The following is a 23,419-nucleotide window of genomic DNA, read 5'->3' as shown; positions in this document are numbered from 1 at the left end:
AACTGGCTTCTAATGAACAGAATACTACAAAAGTGGTGGAGTATCTCTTCTGAGATTAGGTCACAAAATGAATGTGACTTCCTTCTAGAACATCATCTTATTCTTCTCTCTCAGAGCCCTTGTGCTGAAGGAAGCAAGTTGCAATGTTACGAGTAGCCCTATAGAACAGCTCAGGTGGCAAGGAATTGATGTGTCCAGCCAACAACCAGTGAGAACCAGAAGACTGTCAACAGATCCATGATGAGCTTGGAATCAGGTCCTCCTCTAAGCTAAGTCTTGAAATAACTGTACCTTCAGAGCAGCCTTGTAAGAGACCCTGATCCAGAGGACACAGCCACACTCTCCCCCAATTCGGTGAGATCATAAATGCTGTCTTTTGGGGTTTTTTTAAAGATTTTATTTATTTATTTGACAGAGGGACAGTGACAGCAGAAATACAAGCAGGGGGAGTTGGAGAGGGAAAAGCAGCCTCCCTGATGAGCAGGGAGCCAGATGCAGGGCTTGATCGCAGTACCCTGGGATCACAACCTGAGCTGAAGGAAGATGCTTAATGACTGAGCCACCCAGGCACTCCATAAATGCTTTTTTTTTTTTTTTTACGCTGTCAAGTTTGAGTAATTTTTTATGTAGCAATAGGTAACAATGTACATTTGGTTTACAGAACAGGAAAGGACATCACTGTGAAAAGCAGGGAGACAAACCCTTTCTCTGACATCCTTATATCTTTTTGTCTCTTTGTTAGAGCACTGAAAATACTATGACTATGCTGTGTCAAATACAAAAAGTTCACAGAACCTTCCTAGGCCAAGCAGTTTTAAAGAACTTTATGCTCAACTGGCTATGATCTGAAGTAAGAGTATTTTTGTAAGAAATCATCTGGTGATGGATGATGAAAATGATGACAATGAAGATGATGATAATGACAGCAATGGGAACTCCCATTTAGGAGTACACATTCCCAAAATATTACTTAGCCTTCATTATTCTAGCCTCAGTGCTAACTACTAAGAATAGAGTGGTAAGCAAAGTCAGTTACAATATCTAACCTCATGGAACTTACATTCTGCAGCAGAGATAGGCATTAACCAAATGGTCAAATAAATCAAAATAACGCATCACAAAAGAGAGATACATTGGCTGTGGTGAGAACAATAAATGGATAGGTGGTGGGGTGGATGAGAGTAGACCACTTCAGAATCTTCTGCAATAGTCTCGGTAAGAGATGGTGGTGGTGCTGGAAATGGAGAGAAGAGGGAGAGATTTGGAAATGGACTAAAAATGAAGAGAGAGGGAGGTATGATAAGTGATAAATGCATTATTGAATTAGATGGTTGTGCGATTCATTGAGATAAGGGACAATGGAAGAGGACATTAATTTGGGAGAGCAAAGAACATGTATTCAGATTTGGGGCAGAAAGCAGATTGGAGCAGATTGAAGAAGAGAGAAAGGGAAGGAAACTGAGCAAACACATGAAGACAATTATTTCAATAAGTTTGGCTATAAAATGAGGTAGAGAGAATAGAATCTGAAGGAAATGAGAAATGAAGTAAAGTTGTTATTTTAGTGGTCACTTTATTTCTAATTTTATTTCCCCACAAATTTGGTATTGTTAATTTCCTTTTATATACGATAAAAATTGGACACAGAGGTTAAGCAACTGTTCCAAAGCCACAAGGCTAAGAGGAAGTGGCATAGATTTGAACACGGGTCTGACCCCAGAAACTGATCTCTAGCTACATTTGACTGGTATGTGAACTCAAAATACAGATTCAGAAAATTTTCACTGCTGGATTTTCATTCTATGTGTTTTCTTTTAAACTCTGGATCTTATGTTTGTGTGTTTAACCCTCAATATGTAAACATGAAGAAGACTGAAAAGAAATGATCATGTTAAACCTCAAGAATGGAGTAATCTGAAGACACTGGCTTTGGTTAAGGGCAGTGTAGCATAATGATTAAGAACATGGTTGTTTCTGTTTTTGTTTTATTCACAGCTGGTTACCAATAAAATGACATGAAAAAATTTCAGATGGTAAAGGAATTGGCATTCTTTCCTATAGTTATGTCTGAATCTAAATTACTCGTATTTCCTACAAATCAAAACTGCAGTTAGATACACCTCACACCAGTCAGAATGGCTAAAATTAACAAGTCTGGAAATGACAGATGTTGGCGAGGATGTGGAGAAAGGAGAACCCTCCTACACTGTTGGTGGGATGAAAGCTGGTGCAGCCACTCTGGAAAACAGTATGGAGGTTCCTCAAAAAGTTGAAAATAGAGCTACCTTATGACCCAGGAATTGCGATACTGGGTATTTACCCCAAAGATATAAATGTAGTGATTTAAAGGGGCATGTACACCCCAATGTCTATAGAAGCAATGTCCATAATAGCCTAACTATGGAAAGAGCCTAGATGTCCATTAACAGAAGAATGGATAAAGAAGATGTGATGTGTGTGTACACACACACACACACACACAATGGAATACTATGCAGCCATCAACCCCCCCCCCCAGAAATCTTGCCATTTGCGATGACATAGATGGAACTAGAGGGTATTATGCTAAGTGAAAGAAGTCAATCAGAGAAAGACAATTATCATATGATCTCACTGATATGAGGAATTTGAGATGAGGATCATAGAGGAAGGGAGGGAAAAATGAAACAAGATGAAACCAGAGAGGGAGACAAACCATAAGAGACTCTTAAACTCAGGGAACAAACTGAGGGTTACTGGAGTGGAGGGGGGTGGGACAGATGGGATGTCTGGGTGATGGACATTAGGGAGGGTATGTGCTATGGTGAGCACTGTGAATTGTATAAAAATTATGAATTACAGACCTGTACCCCTGAAACAAATAATACATTATATGATAATAAAAAATAAATTTCCAGATAAATAAATAAAAAAATAAGTCGCTTAAATTCCCCACCCTACTCATTAAGAAGGTTCAAGTGGTTCTTCTGTAGTCAGAATCATTATCCCCTCTCCCTCCTCATTCACAGATTGATTATCAAAGGTTTTAGAAAAACTACTATTTCCTAGAAAAATATAGACATCATTCTTGAACTTGAGATGAACCAAAACATAGAGGAAACACAGGAAACAGACAACAAATACATAAGGAAGATTTTATAGTTTCTCTCCAAGGCGTTTTCAGCAAAGAGGAATAGGGAAAACACATGAATCAAAGACAAAACAAGGGTCACTGGTAAGTGGCATCCAGGCCAAAATCTAACTAAACAAAGGCAACATATCTTGTTTCCCAAGTAAATCTGGCCTCAGAGATACTATTGTTCATTGTCATTGTCTCATCCACATTGGTGTCCTAACTCTATGGCTCCAAATGACCCCAACCATCCTCTTAGTGTTGTAAAAACCCACTCACTGGATTACCAGGTGTGGGTATGGGTACACTGTCTTTACAGACTGTGTCTTCCAAGATCCACATATTCATTCTTCAAGCAAGACCAAGGGAGACTTAACTTACAAGATATTAACTTACAAGAATGGATGACATTCTCTTTTCTCACTTTTATATAGAAATGCCAACATTCACATTTGTGGGGTGTGAAGAGAATGCTATTATGTTCCAAGCTCCTGCCTTTTACTAATGCTAGGAAGATAAGCAATCTCCCCAGAAATAGTCCTGCTTAACTAGTGGGCATTTGGGTATACAAATGGCTAATCAAGCAGGGAATCAAACAAACTTATTTTACAGCCCTGCAGGCCTCCATCTCAGCTCCAAAAAATGAGTAATAATTAGAGTTTCAAGTAACAATTAGAGTTTCATTGTAATAAAGATCAATAAACAATGATGTTGCCATTTTTAGGACTGTTGGGCAAAAGTGGTGGGGTTGGCCAGCAGGGTCAGTGATCTATACAGAAAAGGCTATTTGTTGCAAATCTCACTTCTCATGTAGGCTTTCTTGGAGCTGAAGCAACTGTATCAGGCTCAAGAAGGCCTTATGTCTTGTCAGAGGACATTTGAGGCAAAAACAAAACAAAACAAAACAAAACCACCACCACCACCACCAACAACAACAACAACAAAAACTCAGTCAGCTCTGTCTTGCAAGAGGATACACTTGTTAGAAGTCCTCTAACTTAAGTAATATGCCCAATAGAGAATTTAAAGCAATGATCATAAGGATTACTTGCTGAACTTGATAAAAGAGTGGAAGACATGAGTGAGACGCTTAACACAGAGGTAAGGAATAACATAGCAAAGATAAAGGGCTCAATAAATGAAATGAGAAGCATGTCTTGACGGAATGAAGAGCAGGATGGAAGAATAAGAAGAATGAATTAGTGACCTAGAAGACAGAGTAATGGAAAGTAATCAGACTAAAGAGAGAGAAAAGAATTATACAAAAGGAGAACAGATTTAGAGAACTCAGTGATTCCATCAAATGTAATCACATTCATATTCTAGGAGTCCCAGAAGGGGAAGATAGAGAAAGGGGGCCAGAAAATTTATTTGGGGAAACAATAGTTGAAAACATCCCTAATCTGGGGAAGGAAACAGATATCCAGATTCAAGAAGCACAGAGAACTCCTGCCAAGAAATACAAAAATAAAAACAAAAACAAAACAACAACAAAAACAAAAAAACAAAAGCATAACCCCACCAAAACATATTGTAATTAAATTTACAAAATGTAGTGATGGAGAAAAAAATTTAAAAGCAGCAACACCAAAGAAATCCGTAACTTACAAGGAAAACCTATAGGGTTAGTGGGATATTTTTCAACAGAAACTTTGTAAGCCAGAAGAGAGTGGTATATTCAAAGTGCTGAATGGGAAAATCCGCAGCCAAGAATACTCTATCCATTAAAGACTGTCATTCAGAATAGAAGGAAAGATAAAGAGTTTCCCAGAAAAACAAAAACTAAAGAATTCATGAACACTAAATCAGCCCTGTAAGAAACATTGAAGGGGACACTTTGAGTGGAAAGGAGAAAAAAAAAGTGTCAGTATAAAGGTAGGAAACACAAAAGCAGTAAAATGAATATTTCTGTAAAACAAATCAGTCAAGGAACTCACAGAAAAAGGACATAAAACATAATAACATGTATAAATAAACATAACATAAAATGTGGGAGGACAGGAGAAAGAATGGGTTCAAACTTAAATAACTATCAACCTAATATATACTGCTATTTGCAGAAGAGATTATACACAAACATAATGGAAGCCATATATCAAAAACCACTAATAAATATTCAAAGAACAAAGAAAGAAATTCAAGTATATCGCTAAAGAAAATCAGCAAAACATGAAAGAGAGAAAGACAAGAAAGGATCAGAGTAAATCTTCAGAAACAACCACAAAACAAGTAATAAAATGGCAATAAGTACATATCTATCAATAATTACTTTGAATGTAAATGGACTAAACACACCAGTCAAAAGACATATGGTGACAGAATGGATAAAAAACAAGACCTATCTATATGTCACCTACCAGAGACTCATTTTAGACCATAAGATAGAAGTCCTCTAATTGGATTCTTTTCTATCCTATAGTGGGGTCATAACTGCAATCCTTACCATTCAAAAAATGGTGAAGTATAGGGGGAGGAAAAAAGAAGTTGAACCACTCTTTTTTAGCAAAGTTGGACCATAAGGACATCAATGCCATGCATGATCTGTATTTACAGATGGATCAGGGAAAGAACCACTTCTTTCCTTTGAAGTGGATATTCTAACAATATGGGTCCTCATCTTTCAGGAAAATCCACTGTTTCATTTGGACGAAGGCAAAGAAGTCAGGAGAATAAAAAATGTTTTGGCAAATATTTCAACAAGTATACATTTAGCTAAACTTTCTTTCAAAGTCTTGCAAAACAGTTATTCTGGAGACCAGACAGTCATTTTTTGTGAGACTGCTTCACAGAAAATGTCTTCAGAATATTTTTTGAAATTTTGTAAGACTTTATTGTAACAAAAACTATTGATTGAACAACTTCTCTGTGCTAGGCACTGTTGTGAGGCTATCATGGTAAGCAGACAAGAAACTTCTTTACAATATTTGACAATCACATCTCTGGTCTGAATCAGAATTGATTACCCCCAAAGCATGTATCAGAGAATTTTTATTTCTTAAAAGGTAAGTCCATAGTGCATGAAAAAAACTGTGGAAATAAGTCTGAAAATCAAAGGATCAGAAAAAGTCTCATAGCTCAACGGCAGGACATCACCAGAGCTTTATTTGTGAGTCTCCCTGAGTACAACCATGTAAGATGCATTCCTTACACTTGTTTGGCCCCAGAACCTTTTGTCAAGGAGCATCTCTAGTTTTGCAAACTAGCAATTACTATGACCACCACTACAGAGAACAAACAAGGTTTCCTGATGGCTCACTGTAGCAGAGAGAGGAACACATGCCCAGATCTCCTCAGGCTTTACCACTGCAGAGCTGGCAGGGCTTCCAACCGCTGGCCTTGGCATCTCATTACCTAAAGATTTTTTTCTGGTATGCCTGCCTATTGTCTACAGGTGCAGGGGGCTGAAAGTAAGGATTAATACCCTCGGCAGTGAACATCAACCAATGACTGATGGTCTTTGGTACAGAAATTCCCCACTTTTTTGTCCCAGGGATGGGGGTGACTCTGTGGTATTTGGTCTACATAGGCACCCAAGTTTCCTCAGTGGGATGAAACTCTAGTTGTTCTAGTGGTGATTTATTAGACAATGCACCCTTTACTTTATTGGCTACTTTCCCTTTCCCATCTCACTTCTCCACTCCCCTTTTGGTTTTTTCTTCACATCTCAAATTCTCTACTTGCTCTCCAGGCTTTGCTTCTGGGAAAAACACCTAAACCTTTTCCTCTGTGCCAGATAATGTGTTGCGTGCTTCACATAGCTCATTTCTTTGCTGTCATTTAATGATCAACACTCTTTCTTCCCCCCAAGCAACTGGAATGAGAGAGGCAAGGCTTGGAGAAAATATGGAGTTTATCTAAAGTCACATAACATTATGGACTAAACTATGTCCTCCCCAAATTCATATGTTCAAGCCCTAAACCACAAAGTGCTTGTATTTGGAGGTAGGGACTTTACAGAGATAATTAAGGTTAAATGAGGGTGGAGGCCCCCCTCATTTAGGGGGTGTGCCCCAATCCTATATCACTAGTGTCCTTATAAGAGGGGGAGGAAAAATCAGAGAGTTTTCTCTCTCTGCATATGTACTCAGAAGAAAGGCTATGTGAGGACATAGTGAGCACAGCTGTCTGCAAGTCAGCAGAAGAGGCTTCACCACACATCAACTCGGCTGTCACCTTGATATTGGAATTCCAGTCACCAGAATTATGATAAAATAAATATCTGTTGTTTAAGCCACCAGTCTGTGGTATTCTTTTATGGCAGCCCTAACAAGCTAATACACATACCTTATAAGAATTGAAGCCAGGATTCATTACTTCATTGAATACATATGTATTGAATATTATGTGCTGGGCATTGACAATATAGTGAAGATACAAGGCAGACAGGAGCACTGCCCTCCCAGAAATTGCCACAATATACACATGCCAAATTCCAGCTCTGCAAGGAGAAGCAAAATCATGCCATGAAGGAAGACTGGCCTGGGCCAGGAGGTCAGGGAAGGCACTTCTGAAGAAACTGCTTCCGACCTGAAAGCTTTTGGAAGAGAACTGAATAGTCAAAGGGGGAGGGATAATCCTCGAAGGGGAGAGCACTATAGGTCAGAAGGACATAAATGAGTATGAGGAGCAGGGTGAGTATGAAGACAGAAAGAAGACCTTTAATTCAGAGAGACTACGCCCTTGGAGGCTTTGCACTCTGACACTAGGTTCTTTGGCAATGTTGGCTTATGGTAGGCTAAAAAATGAACCCCCCCAAAGATATTCATATCTTTTAAAAAATATATATTATTTATTTATTTGAAAGAGAGAGAGAGAATGAGAGTGAGCACAAGCAGGTAGAAGAGCAGAGGGAGAGGGAGAAGCAGACTCCCTGCTGAGCAGAGAGTCCAACGTGGGGTTCGATCCCAGGACCCTGGGATCATGACCCAAGCTGAAGGCAGATGCCTAACCGACTGAGCCACCCAGGTGTCCCAAGATATTCATATCTTAATGCCTAAAACCTCTGTATATTACCTTATATGGGAAAAAAGTCTTTGCAGTTGTAACTAAGTTAAAGATCTTAAAATGAGGAGATTATCCTGGATTATTTGGATGAACCCTAAATGCAATCCCCATGTCCTTATAAGAGAGAATCCAGGGGGTAGGGAATATGGTAACACACACTCATGAGAGAAGAAAACATGAAGATGGAGCAGAACAATTTGAAGGCACTGGACATTTGGAGTGATGGGGCCACAAGCTAAGAGATGCTGGTAGCCCCCAGAGGTTAAGAGAGGCAAGGGATGGATTTTCACCTCCCTTCAGAAAGAGCATGGTCCTGCTGACACCTTGATTTCAGACTTTTGCCCCCTAAAACTGTGAAAGAATAAATATGTGTTATTTTAAGCCACAATGTTTGTGATAATTTGTAACTGTAAACACAGGGAACTAATAGACTGAATTAGACCATGATCAGGTTCAAAGTCCAGGAAAGGATGCAATGATGCCTCAGTGATGACTGATTTTAAGGAAATCCTTACCTTTCCGCTTCCCTCCCAGGACTTCTGGGCAATACTGCTACCCCTAGTAGAAATCAGACCTGCTCAAGATATAGATTATGCTAGAAGAGCTTTCTCTTGTTGCTTTCCCTCCATTTCCTTGTTGCCTTGCTCCCACTGCTGACCTAAAGGACCCTGAACACAGCATAACTCCTGAGATCTTTGGTTTCTCCTGTGCACTGAATAATAAAGGGAAGCTTTAAAAATATTTTAAAGAGTATTTTAAAAAGCATACTTTAAGAGGTATGCTTTTCCTTACACTATTCCCTCTGCCCAGGATGACTCACACCTTCTCTCTTCAGTTGGCAAATTTTATTCATTTTTCAAGATCCACATCAGAAGTTTTCAGTAATTGCTGTGTAGGAAGACAGTGTTCACCTGTGGAACATAGAAGAACTTTTCTTTGCTCCTCAAGGGTGTCCTCCCTAACTTATCCTATCTGGCTCCCTCCAGCAGCACCAACAGCAGCATGGCCTGAGAATTTGTCAGAAATGCAGAATCTCAGGGCCCACCCCAGGCCTACTGAATCAGAATCAGAATTTCAACAAGATCGTCATGTGATTTGCATACACATTATAGTTGAGAAGCACTGAGCTAGAAAGTGAGAATTGAATGTAGGCAATTTTAGTACAATATGATCAGATTTTAATGATTTATGGATAAGGGCTTTTAAATTAATCTATCCTGCTGATTAGACTTTCATTAATGGGTAAAGTTGTAGGAACTAAGAAAAGTATAGGCTGAAGCTTTCTCAGCCATTCAGGGGAGAGGACATGGGACATGTGTGTGTGCACACATTTTATGTAAATTCAGTACAGTCCTTGCTTCCCCGGTGGAGATCTACAAAAGTAGCCCTCTGGGGAGAATGATTCAGAATGACAGGAGCAATGGGCGATCTACCAGTTTGGGCTTCCTGTCTTTAAGCTTTCTATTAAGCAGGGTTCTAATTACTTCAAGTGTAATTATAGGCTTTATCCTTTCTCTGACTTCATTAGCAAGGGATGGATTGGAGAGTGTTTCAGAGAGGGATTTGACGACTGCTTGAGCATTAATTATCCACCTTTGCCTCTGATGACAGTGGTTAGATCTCCTCCTCATCACAAATGACCTGGCTCAGAGGGCACCCTCCCCAGCCCCCAACCCCATCACATGGCAATCAGGAGAAAGAGGAAGAGCTGCCTTCTCCAAGCAACCCAGTGCCCCAGGTAGAGCATTTTGTCAGACCAAGGGTATAAGGCACCTTTTCAACCACCACCTTTTGGCAGTCTGTGACTTCTCTTCAGTGAGGCTCATAATCAAATTAGTAGTTCATAGGACAGAAAAGGGTCAGAGAAATTCTTTGACCATTTCTAAGATAAAGAAGCAAACTCCAACTTTGAGGCTGATAGAGTATGTTTATTACCATTGAACAGGTGAAGGAACCAGAGGATCAAAGATAGCTAAGGTCACACAACCATTAAAGAGTCATAATAAATACTACTTCAAGAGTACTTAGTATGTGTCAGCTACTGCTCTAAATTGCCTTATATGTATTGACTTAATTCTCATGACAGCCTTATGAAGTATTATCATATGCCTACATATGGATGAGAACACTGAGTACAGAGAGTATTAGTTTGCTAGTGCTGCTATAACAAATGATCACAACCTTGGTGGTGAAAAACAACAGAAATGTAGTATCTCCTGATTCTGGAGGGCAGAAGTTTGAACTCAAATTGTCTACAGGGTCATACTCCCTCTGAAGTCTCTAAGGGAGATTTCCAAAGCTTGTCTCCTCCAGCTTCTGGTACCTGCCATTGTTCCTTAACTTGTGGCTATATCACTCCATTCCTTCACATGGTTCTCTCCTTCGCCATCTACGTCTCTCCTCTGGAGATCTTTTATAAGGACACTTGTTATTGGATTTAGGGCCCACCTGGATAATCCACGATGATCTCCTCACCTTGAGACCCTTCACTTAATTAGATCTGCAAAGAGTCTTTGTCTCAATAAGGTCACACTCACAGGTTATGGCATTAGGATGTAGACATATCTTTTGGGGGGACCCATTTAGCCCAGTACAGAGAGGCTAGGTAACTTGCTCAAGGTCCCAGAGCCAGGAAGCTGCAGAGCTGGGATTTGAATCTAGTCAGTCCAGTTCCATTACCTTAACTGCTACACTTTTCTGCCTCCCATAAATGACAGAAGTAGGCCCCGTGCTAAACCTCACCAGATATGCAAAGTGATTCATACTCACTTCTTGCCCTCAAGGAGCTTACCATGGAGGGAATTTCCTTTCAACCACTGCAAGAGCCACTCAACTGTTCCCTACCTTCATTTTTGCCATATAATCACACATGAGTCTCTGAATGCTGAGTTTGGTGTGGGGTGAGATATGTTAACCTCTCTGAGCCTCAGTTTCCCTTTCTGTAAAATGGTGATATTGTCCACTCCACTGGTTTACCATATACATCATGAGTATTAACAACCTGTCAGCATCATGCTAGTACTGATGCTTAGGAAATGTTTCTTCCTCCTCTTTTCTCTCCTATCCTATCAGTCCTCACATTGAGATAATTATTGTCATTGATTGGCTTAGACAGGGGTCCCGGCAGTAGAGAGAGAAGGGGGTGGAAAATAAAGATATTTAACACATTGAATTGATGGGGCTTTGTGATTGACTGATGGGAAGGCTGCGGGGCACAGAGAGTGAGTAGCACAAGGGAAGGCTCCCAGGTTTGGGGCCTCCCTGTCTGGAAGATTGGAGGTGCCATTCCCTGAGTGGAGCACAGTGGAGGAGGGGCAAGTGGAGGGGATAGGCAGGGAGAGCAAGAGGAGATGGTGAGGTTGGTTGGAGCTGTGGAGTCTGAGACATTTGTGAGTCATCTGAGTGGAATTAGTATCTAGATATGGTTGAGTACGTGAGTCTGGGGCTCAGAGGAGATGCCTGAGCTGGGAGTCTTCTATGTGTGGATGAGAAATGGGAGGGCAGGAGCTGCTGGGGGATCTATGAAGGAGAGAAAGGATGTAGTCTGAGAATGAGGCAACCTTCCCAGGCTGAGACTCAGGGCAATGTCTCCTTTCCTCATTCTACCTGTAGCCTCTGGACAAACCCTGCAGGGGCCCCACCTCCAGGACCATGAGGAAGCTGAGGGGTCATACTCCTCTGTTTCCTCCCTGCAAGGGATGGGGCTAGGGAGCCTCTATAGGGGGTGACATCCAGTTTAGGGCAGTGGCCTTCTTTTCCCTGTGCTGTTAGAAGCTTCAAAAGGAACAAGATTAAAAGTGGGAGGTGTTACAGAGGGTGCAAGGAAAAAGAATACTTTTGTGGGCTGTATGGGACAGTGGCAAGTAGCTATCATATTTCTACACACACATGTTGTGGTTTGTATTAAAGACCTTAAAATGTGTGCCTGAATATTTCACTGTTATTAATTTTTTCTAAAAAAATCAGTATCAGAGGGCATGAAGATATATATAATACAATGCTCATTCAGGTGTTGTTTTTAATTGTAGAAAACCAGAAACAGTCTTAATGCTCACCATATGGGACACCTTACATGATTTTTGCTATCATAGAATACTGTGCAGCCCTTAAAATAGATAATGTAGAAGTACATACATTAACATGGGAAGATGTCCATGATATATTTTTATGAGGAAAAAACAAGTAACAAAAGCAGGTATAAATGAGCAAATGGTTATTTAAAAAAAGAACTGTATGTTTGTGCATACATAGAAAAAAAATCTGGAAGAATATGCACCAGAATGTTTACTAGTTATCTCTGAATGATGCAATGAAGGATGATTTTATTATTTTTGTGTATTTCTGAATAGTTTTAAAAATGGCTTGTAATGCCTTATGTACAATGAAGCCATTCCCTACAAATAATGGGTGGAAGGATGAAAAATCTTGCTTTTTAAAAAAATTTATTTATTTGGGAGAGAGAGAGAGATCATGAGCAAGATGAAAGGATAGAGAGGGAGAGGCCAACTCCCTGCTGAGCAGGGAGCCTGATGCAGAACTTGAACCCAGAACCCTGGGATCATGACTTGAGCCAAAGGCAGACACTTAACTGACTAAAACACTCAGGCACCCTCTTGCTTGGTTTACAAGGATATCACATGGAAAAAGTTGTTGCATGTCTGGAGGAGGAGCCAGAGATGTGGACCCTGAAACAGAGCTGAGGGAGGGTTTTAGAAGCAAAAGCCTCTAGAAGTTGTCATAGTTCAATATCTGGTGCACCTGGGGACATAAATATTTAAACTCGTGTGGACCCATGGGTATCCTTAACTTGCTGGTTAGTAGTGCGCCAAATGCTCTCGGGTCTCCTCTGTAATCAAAACCATTACAAAGGACCAGAACCAGCCTGCTTCTCCCTCCCCCGCTCCCCCTGCTTGTGTTCCCTCTCTCACTGTGTCTCTCTGTGTCAAATAAATAAATAAAGTCTTAAAAAAAAAATTAGAGGGATGCCGCAGGCTTTGCAGGTGTTTCTTTTGGATCTGTCATTCTCTCAATCTTGCATTAAAAATGCAGGCAAGGGCACCCGGGTGGCTCAATCGGTTGAGTTCAACTCTTGGTCTCAGCTTAGTCTCTATCTCAGGGTCATGAGTTCAAGCCCTGTGCTGGGCTCCTCACTAGGCATGGTGTCTACTTAAAAAAAAAAAAAAAAAAAAAGTGCAGGCAAGTATTGCAGGCTGGCCAAGGCACACAGCTGCTCAGCAGTTGTAGGGGGGATGTTGTCTAGGAGTTAGGAAGCCTGGGTTCAACTCGTGGCTCCTGCGCTTAAAGACGGTGTGCACTTGAGCAAGTTATTTCAAGCTTCAGGACGTTCACAGAAAATGAGGAAATAATGGCATTTTCCCCTCAGGGCTTTTTGAGGATTAAATGAGATAATGCGTGCAAAGTTGTCAGCATAAGGTCTGGGAGTACTATGTAAGAACAGTTGGTCAGCTCTCTGCCTGAAACACTTCTCTGGATTTCTTGACATGGCCTGTACCCACCCATCATTCTGGTCTCTGTTAAGAAAGCGCCCTCTCTGACTCTCCTATCTAAATTAGCACTCACCCCCTTACTACCACTCTCTATTCCTTATCCTATTGGGTTTTCCTTCATAGCATTATCATTCTCTGTTATTATATTATGTAGGAATAGATAAGCTCCATGAGAATCAGGCTTTGTCCCCTTTGTTCACAAGTGATGCCCTAGTGTCTAGAAGTGTATCTGGCATGCCGTGAGTGCCCAGTAAATGAAAGAATAAGTTCATACATAATTATTTGGATGAGGAAATAAGGGTACATAAGCTTTTAAATGATCACTGCTAGTATTAAGTGCATTATTCATTGAATGAATAAATGAATGAATGAATGAATAAATGAACACATGAATGAATACATACCAGATATTTAAATCTGGTATATGAACAATAGGTCCATGCCAAGGGAACAATGAGGCCTAAACACTACAAGTTGCTCAGACCCTTTGGTCCAGGAGTATTTCAGATAAATACTAATGAGTGGAGTATCTATTTGCAAATGGATATCACAGGTCTTCCTGAGCTGGGAGAAAAAGATGGGTTGGATACAGGAGTCAATTCATCAACTTGTGAAGAAGGCTTCTTCCTTCTTGAAGAACTTCTTCTTGAACTTGGTTAGCTATCTTATGGTGATAGCATTTAGGGAGAATTGCTACTCCACATTTTCCAATCTGCAAAGGGTTGTAGAAATTGAATGCAGTGTGATAGGCAATGTAGTATAATAGGAAAGCAAGTACTAAATCAGATCAACTCAGGTGTGAATCTTAGCTCTACAACTTGCTGTCAGCATGATTTTGGATGAATTAGTTGAGCTCTTCCAGCCTTGTTTTTGATCTATCAAGTGGGGAAGATCCTGGCCTCACATAACATGATACCAGGGATATAACAAGGCCCCCAGAATATCAGTCTCCTCCTTGCAACTGACCACTTATGAGAAAGCCAGCAAGAAGATACGGGAGATCTGTAAAGGGATATGGATCTTCTTCCTGAGTTTGCCAAATGGAAGCCCAGAGGAAGTGTAGCTTAGGGGTCTGGGGGAAACTGCTGAGCAGTCTGAATGTGAAACCAAATGCCTGTTGTTTGCATTTTGACTTTGCCCCTCAGGATGTGATGATAGCAGTACTGACGATGACACTAATGTCAACAGCACAAAGCTTGGAAATGCCTGCCACCGTGATTGGCAGTTAGTAAATGTTAGCTATGAAAGTGATTTATTATCACAAAGGGATGAAAAACTCTATTGCCTAAACAGGCACACTTTTGAAAATGAAAGGGAACAATGTTAATATTTAAATCACAACACTAGATAAAAACTGGAATGGCCTGGGGCAAATGCAACCATAGGTTACCCTATGGTTATCAGGATACCAAGATGGAAGGAGGCATTCCCCTCTGAAGTAGGCAGAGGCTAGGAGCACGAGACTCAACAATAGGTTTGTTTTCCTCCCCATTTCAAGCTTTTCTGATTATACCGGAGTTCCGTCTGCAAATTTATTGTAATACTAGTTTGTTTTTTTTTTTTTTTTTTTTGGTTTGATTCTCACTTGGGAGAGAGAAGTTTGGAGGAATTCTGCTCCCTTGTTTCTAATAACTGGTTTGGAATTATGTGCTGACCTCAGCCTCCAGTGGGCAGACGCCAAGGAAGGGTGAAGCAGCATAGGAACGCACACTCAGGGCCTCACCTGCCCTGCCCTTGCATATGGAGAAGTCCAAAGGCTCACATTCCGTCCAAAACAAAGTTAATGAATTCCTACCAGCCGCATTTTGTCCTTGAATCTGAAACCGAGACTCCTGGGAATGATTCTGTAAGCCAAGCAGTTACTGTTTCTTCTCCCCCTAAATTTTATCAGGTTAATTCAAAATAAAAATATTCTCTTTCCCAAATTAGACTTCGCTTCCCGAAGTAGAATTCCTTATACATCCTAAATTTCTTCAGAAACCGATCTGTATTTTACTTATGGGTCATATTCCCCTACATGAATGTGAGTCCTCTGGAGTCAGTAAATAGGCCTTATTCTGATGTTTTTACTAACATTTATTGAAATTTTTTTCTGTATAGAAGTGATATATATTCCTTTTAGAAAATATAGAAAAATGTGAAGGTGACACTAAAAACCACTCATAATCCCATCTCCCTGTCATCATCGCTCTCATTTAAAAATATATTTTCCTAGTGTTTTGGCCTGGGAAGAAATGGGTACTTTAAGAGCTAGTACCATATTTTTTCTCACCTTTGGCAGAGAAGACAAGAGAGAATTTGGTCTTTTTATGGTCACATTTGATATTCAGAAAAGTCTGTGATAATCAGTAACTAAATTTCATAAGCAGCTTAAATGGAAAAAAAAAAGGCAGAAATCCTCATAAGTTTTAAAATAATTGTAGCACACTTTATAACTACTTTAGGGTGCCTGGGTGGCTCAGTGGGTTGGGACTCTGTCTTCAGCTCAGGTCATGATCTCAGGGTCCTGGGATCCAGTCCCGCATCGGGCTCTCTGCTTGGCGGGGAGCCTGCTTCATCCTCTCTCTCTGCCTGCCTCTCTGTCTACTTGTGATCTCTGTCTACTTGTGATCTCTGTCTGTCAAATAAATAAATAAAATCTTAAAAAAAAAATAACTACTTTGAAGACCGCAGTTTCGGTAAATAAAAATATTTACTGAAAAATTTTGGGACTGTGTATTGTTCGTTGAAGAGATTTTTGGTAAACTGACTTCAGCAAATTGGTTGTTTGGCGTATTGATGATGCAGTTCGTGTGCTACAGTGTCTCATGCTTCAGGGATGAGACAAGTACAGGACATTTTTATTTAAGGCACTTAAGGTGCTGGTAAGGAAGACAGTACAGCAAGATAACTTTTACAGGGGAAAGGCAGGGGCCAGGTGGTAGGGAAGAGCACTATAAACACCATGGAGACAGGGTTCAGCTTGGATTTTTGTAGGTCAGTGGTTCTGAGCTGGGAGCAAAAAAAACTGGAAAGAAAGTTGGCTGGAAACAAGTGAGAGAGGGTGCTATGGTAGAGGTCCCAGGGGGCTGTCTTCAACTCACTTGGTTTATGTGGCTCCCTGTATGGGGAAACGGGCCCAGGGGAAACTGGTGGGGTAGGCTGGGGGCTGAGTACCTCACACTGACCTAGCTTAAAGAGTTGGGACCAGGACAAACACCTAGAGTTGTTTCCAGCAGCGACAACCAGTTCTTAAAAACTCTCAATTGGTTCCAGATCTCTTGTTCTTCTCTCCTTACTCATTTGGAGCCAGTAGAGGTATCAGATTACTGTCAATATGTGGAACAGGATTCATAAACACAGGGCAACTTTAATTACCACTAACTATATCTTTTAAAAAGTATTTCTGAAATTAAGTAGACATGAGGAGCTTTCCTGTGGGGCACCTGGGTAGGAACACAATCTGTGGCTGAATGATATCTCTGATTTAGCATGAGGGGAACACTTCATGCTAACAGATGATGTGAGAAGGGACTGGGGGCAGGGCGGAAGGGGACAGAGACTCCTGAAGAGAGAGGAGAATGCAGGAAGGAATGCTTACTTTCAGAGACAAGGGGAGGAAAGAGATGGATAAGAATCACTGACTGTTAGAACTGGAAGGAATTTAGAGATCAATCAATACAAAACCTTCCTCACTGAGAGGCTAAGCAAACTGCCCAATATGACACAAGGAGTTGGTAGCAGATCCAGGATAGAAAATTAAAGGTACAAAAGGAAGACTCCAGAGAAACCAGAAGGATTTTCCTAGGATCTGAATTTAAGGAGATTACTTGCCTGACAAAGACAGCAATGAAAAACACAATAATTAATTTTATTTTCCTCGGAGAACTGAGGGCTTGCTCACCCACGATCACCCTATATGAATCCCACCTGCCTACGTTAGAACAGACCACCAGCATTGAGAGACCACCTCCAGGGACTTCTCAGGCAGTCCATAGTAGCTGAAGTGATGGTATTTATTTATGACCTCATTTATCACTCATGGGGCTTCTGCTTGCAGTTAATTCTGCAAAGTTAGGGAAACTTTTCATGTGAGAAGCAGAAGGGAAATGAGTTGCCTGCTGTAATGTGTAAATTTGACTTCCCTGGGCCATCAATTTTATGCCATGAGGATATTAGATGTTATGCAACAAAATAACAAACTGTGGAATCTCAATGTGAGCATTAAATTGAGCTTGGATAGCGCCCTGGGCATTGTCATACCCCTAGTGTCAACCAATTGGGTTCAACCCACCTGAGACCAAACTCACATTGACCACTGACAGTTTGTGGTCTGCCAATCCTTTCAGGGGCCACTGTGGTTGATGTAATCCTAACATTCACCTGTGTCAGGAATGGACCCAACAACCTGGCTAATAGGTCCATTAAATTATACTCAGTGGAGGGGAGTAAAGATCTTCTTCATCAAGAATGTAAATTCCAAATTCCTATACATGGTCCTTTGTGGGACTGTAAATTTTATGAAGCAACTTTTTTTCCTGTTCTCTAGTTGTTTTCTTTGTCTTTAATTTCTCCAGACAACTGCCCTGAATGTTAGTTCTTTCATAATTAAAACTAGTGATTCAGTGCCCAAGACTTATTAACATTCCTCCCCTGAGATTCTGGGGGAGTGGTTCTCAAACTGTGGCCCCAGACCAGCAGGATCCTCATCACCTAGGACCTTAGAAATGCAAATGATTAGGTCTTTTGCTAAATCCACTAAATCAGAAACTCTGCAGGGTCCAGCATGCTGGGTTTTAATAAGCCTCCAGAGATTCTGATTAGAGCTCAAGTTTGAGAATTGTTACTCTGTGGGAAAGCAGTGCATGGTTCCTCTCTCATGAATGAGGTTGAGAGCCCCCCAGATAGCCTAGGACTCCTTGAAGGGACCTCAGATTTCCCTGACCCTCTCTTGATGACAGAAAGCAGGATGTTCTTGGTTTTAACAGATGACCTCTGAACTTTGGGGAAAGAACTAGACTGAAGTACAGCTACGTGGCAATGAAGAGAGGACAGTTATAACTGTATTCTTAGCCCTGGAGAAGAGGAAATGCCCACAAGGAAAGCAATGATGAGACCTAGGGGCAACAGCTGAATTTGGTTAATGGGGTGCTCAACACAGTTGAGGGTGAAAAGACCAGCAGGAGGCACCCTCTGGGTGCTGACTTTATAAGGTTCTGGTTTTGGGAGGTTGAGACAGTGATACTATTTAAGAAACCATGCTGTATTTAGGTAAATTCAGTACACAAACCTGGAGGAAAAATGACCAAGGTGGTTTTTCTTTTTTGCAAGAGGATTCTTAATCAATTTCATATAAGACAAACAAACTTAAAAATAACTCAAATAAAACAAAACCTTAGCAAGGTCAACTCTGACTTGGTTTTGCATTAATAGATACTACATTCCAATTTATACTAGTTAGTGACAAGCTATGAGGCGCTTTGGAGCCAAACAGATCTGCATTTGAGGTCCAACTCCACCATTTACTAGCTGTGTGGCCTTAAATAAGTTCCCCAGCTTTTTACAGCACGTTTCCTCAAATGTAAATGAGGATAATGGTAGTGCTTACTTCCCAGGAATGTCCAGCTGATTAACTTAAGTGCAATATGGCAAATACAAGTACCTAGAGAAAGTTAACTGGTTTTGGTTACATTTACTGTTCTCATTATTTCTGACGCAGTGTCCCCACTGCATCTGGTGCACAAAGAAGTGGAAGGCTTCAAGGATGACTTGACTAGTTAGTAAGTAGTGAAAGAAAGCGAAGGCACCACATTAAAGAAGGTCTGCTTGCTATTCTAGATTGGGAAGGATCCTCACAGCTCTCCTTGGCATGCCCTCTGTTGGGTGCAGCAGGAGCGGGGCTTAGCTCCTGGTCTCCTCTCTGCCAACGGAAATCCAAGGACGGTCTCCAGGCTCACCCAGAAGGAGTACACAGCCTTCTGGACACCCTGCATCTCCGTGATTCGCCCCCCTCATCCATCTGCTGAGAACACACAGTTCTGCCTGGAGTGCTCTTGGAGGACATCATCCTTCATTTGGCATTATTGCTCAGTGCTAAGTCACTGGCTGTGCTTATCCTCAACGTCATGGCCAATGCCAGCTTCTAGCATGCTGAGGGCTGCTAGTTCCCTAACCTAAAAGCCACGAGTCCTGCTGTTTCATGGGACTGAAACAGAGTGAGAACGTGGCACACTCACATGGACAGGGCAAATACCTGCAGACGACCGTGAGGAGACAGCTCTGATGTGTGACTTCCAGCATGGGTTTTGGGATGTCACTTTGTGTCTCCTTTTGGGCCTTAGTTGTGCTAAGACAGGAAGTGGAACACCTACCTCCGATTATTTCAGAGATCTGAGTTGAAACCAATTTTATTTAAAAATAGTCTGAATAAAGTAAATATTACACACAAACACACACACACACACGCACTGACCCCTTTGACTAAATTTTTCAATGAACTTGAGGCAAAGTCCTAAGTTGTTTTACTAATTGCCCAGAACATGGGTGTTCTGTTTAAGTATTTTCACCCTTTTAGCTTCCACCTTCACTCCTGAAACAAAGCTGGCCCCTAGAGACGTTGATTCTTCCCCACCATTTCCTAGATTCTCAAGTCCCGAATCACAGCTTCCATATCCTGAATGTTCTTTCTGCACTGGGGACACTGCTAAGCACCTTATATGTGTTTTCTCACTTGATCCTTGCAATATTTCTTGAGGCCAGCTCTATTATTATCTCTACTTTGCATATGAAGAGGCTGAGGCGTAAGTGGCTGCAAGAATTTGCCTTCGGACATGCAACTTGAGAGCAGCTGAGCTGGGATTTGACTGTAGACCAGGAGGCCCCATAGCAGGTGCACTTAAGCATTATGAAACAGTGCTTCAGACCCTGAATGTGCCATTCCTCCAGCTGCTCAGCAGCTCCTGGAGCCAGCCACGCCCTGCCGAGCTAAGCAGGACAAGGGAAAAGAAATCTTGAACCACTGAAGGGATGAAGAAGGAAAGCACTGATTTTTTTTGGGGGGGGGGGTCTTTTTGTGTTTTGTGTTTTGTGGTGGGTTTGTTTGTTTGTTTGCTGGATCATACAAGAGAGAACAATTTAGAAAAAATGGAAAGCTCCCATTCATACCAAAATTTAACGCCGAGTTCATACTTTTATCGGAAAGAATGTGGAGAGATGTCATCGCATACTCAACAGTTTTTTAAAAAATCCTTTATGATTCATTAGTTGCATATAACACCTAGGGCTCATCACAACACATCCCCTCCTTAATACCCATCACCCGCTTACCCCATCCTCCCACCCCCTTCCCTTCTGGAACCCTCAGTTTGGTTCCCAGAGTCCAGAGTGTCTCATGGTTTGTCTCCATCTCTGATTTCTGCCCATTCAGTTTTCCCTTCCTTCCCCTATGGTTGTCTGCACTAATGATGTACTATATGTTGGCTAACTAAACATAATAATAAAAAAATCCTTCATGATTTGTTCATATATGAAATGTTCAATGAATTTCCTTCTAGAAAGAAAAACAAAAGAGTCTCTTTGAAGGAATCTCACCCACTTTCAGGCTCCGGGTACTATAGGGAGTCCACTCTCAAATCTGTATCTGTTCCAGTCCATGTGGTCAGGTGCCAAACGGCAACCTCCTCTGGATTCTCCATAAACATCATGGGCTAAACATGCCAGCCCATTCTATTCCCCACTCCACTCCTCAATCTGATTCTCCTGAAAGATAGGCAAATCACTCCTCCAGGGACCGGAGCCAGCTATCTGTAAGCTCTTCCTCTCTTTAACCATTCTCCAAGGCTTGCTGATACAGCTCTTGGCCAAACTCTTCCCTTAGCCTCCTCAACTTCCACCACCATTGCCTTCTCATCTCTTTCCTGTTATGGCACGAGCTTCCTAATTGGTTTCCCTGTCTCCACATCCACTCTCTCCCACCCAGACTTCACAGGAACACTGAAGTGACATTTCTATTATACACATCCAATCGTGTTCTCTCCCTAGTCAAAACCCTTCAGAGCCTCCAGAGAAGCACATCCAAGCTCTTCAAACTTTAGAGAAAGCACTTAAATCTTCCTAGTTATGCTTCTCTTCTCCTGTCAAGCCTCCCCTATCCATTTTCTACCCCTACTTGACCATCTAGCCATGTTGAGTCACTTAGAGTTCTTTGTTATTTTTATGCTGCCATGCCTTTGTGTGTCCCGGTCATTTTGCCCAGAGAGTTCTTATTTTGTTCCTCTGCTGGTGAATTCCTCCTCATCCTTTGAGATTCAGGTCCAGAGTCATCTTCTTTCTCTCCCTCCTTCCTTCCCTCCTTCTTTCCTGCCTGCCTGACTGCCTTCCTTCCTTCCTTTGCTCCTCCCTCTCCCTCCCTCCTTCCTTTCCTTTCCTTTACACCCCTTCCTTCCTTCCTTCATTTCTCTTCCTTCCTATTTATTTATTTGAGAGAGAGTCAGAGCTGGTGAGGGGGACATAGAGGGAGAGGGAGAAAGAGAAGCAGACTTCCCACTGAGCAGGCCAATGTGGGGCTCGATCCCAGGACCCTGGGATCATGACCTGAGCTGAAGGCAGACATTTAACTGACTGAGCCACCGAGGTGCCCCCAGAGTCATCTTTCTTATGAGACCTCCCTGATTCACTCTAGGTAGAGGTAAGCCTTTCCCCTGTAGCCCCTGGAACACATTTCTGTTGTAGCAGAAAGTTAACAGGCATTTTAATTATTTATTTACCAGTCTGTCTCCCAGCTAATGATAAGCTCTTCTGGGGCCAGACCTTTGTCTTTTTCATTTGTGTGTCTCTAGCACCTACCAGGGTATTTGGTATAATTGGGGCACTTTCTAAATGCTTGTTGAAACACAAATATGTGATTGAATAGAACTTACCAGGTTAAAATGATCTAAAATACTGATCTAAATTTTTACTGATCTAAAATTTTCAAAATGAACTCGTCAACAAATGTGGCTTGAGCATGTGTGATATAAAAGCATGGTGTTGCATTAGACATGAAAAAGTACCGATTATGCCTCTGCCTTAAGAAACTTGCAATCTAGCCAGGGTCAGATGATATATATAAAAGTAAATGTTAATTAAGAGAGAAATTATATTAATGAACTGAGAAAAAGGAACTTCTCAAGGCATTTACTAAATGAGTGAAGTAGAGATGAGTTATAGGATCTTGGGAGTCTGAGGAGGTCACTATGGCCTAGAGAAGGGGTTCTACAGAATATGACTTGATTAGTTGGAACTCTATGTTGCAAGTGGCAAAAAGAATTAGCCCATAATGATTTAAATAATAAAGGGAAACTATTGGCCAAAATTCCTAGGAATGACTGACTTCATATTACTGGCATCTAGCTTGCAAGTAATATGGCCTGATTTCTCTCTAGTTCTCTGTTCTTCCCTTTGAGGTGCCAGCCTCTTTAGTTTTCACCCACATTTTGTGATATTATCACCTTTCCCTTTCCTCTCCCAGCAGTACCATGCTCTCCCCTTGAAGGGTATCATTTCCAGACCTCAGAGCCTCACCTTATCTTTCTCAAAAGGTTCTAGCAAATATGTATTTACATTTCACTATCTCTGATTGTTGTATACCATCACTGAACTAATCACTATGGCTACAAAAACTGGCTGATTGATTTCAGCCAATTAGTGCCCACCCCAAAAGTATGGAAAGGTCACTCATACCCATCACATGGCTTATAATATAAAAGGGTGGTTGCCCATGAATATACAAGATACCCAGACAGGCCAGTGTGTCACCTGGAGTGGGAGGGAAAGCAGT

The 23,419-nt window shown here is 41.3% G+C and overlaps 1 protein-coding gene across 2 annotated transcripts in view; it reads right to left on the bottom strand.

Moving 5' to 3' along the window:
- CPNE4 (copine 4) overlaps window positions 1-23,419 on the bottom strand; it is a 475,067-nt gene that overhangs the window by 136,331 nt on the left and 315,317 nt on the right. The gene's annotated exons all lie outside the window — the stretch shown is intronic.

Source organism: Lontra canadensis, unplaced genomic scaffold (genome assembly GCF_010015895.1).
Source record: "Lontra canadensis isolate GAN:19392208 unplaced genomic scaffold, GSC_riverotter_1.0 scaffold38, whole genome shotgun sequence".
Taxonomy (NCBI): domain Eukaryota; kingdom Metazoa; phylum Chordata; class Mammalia; order Carnivora; family Mustelidae; genus Lontra; species Lontra canadensis.
The sequence above is the reverse complement of the archived record's forward strand: the minus strand, read 5'-3'. Positions and strand labels throughout refer to the sequence as shown.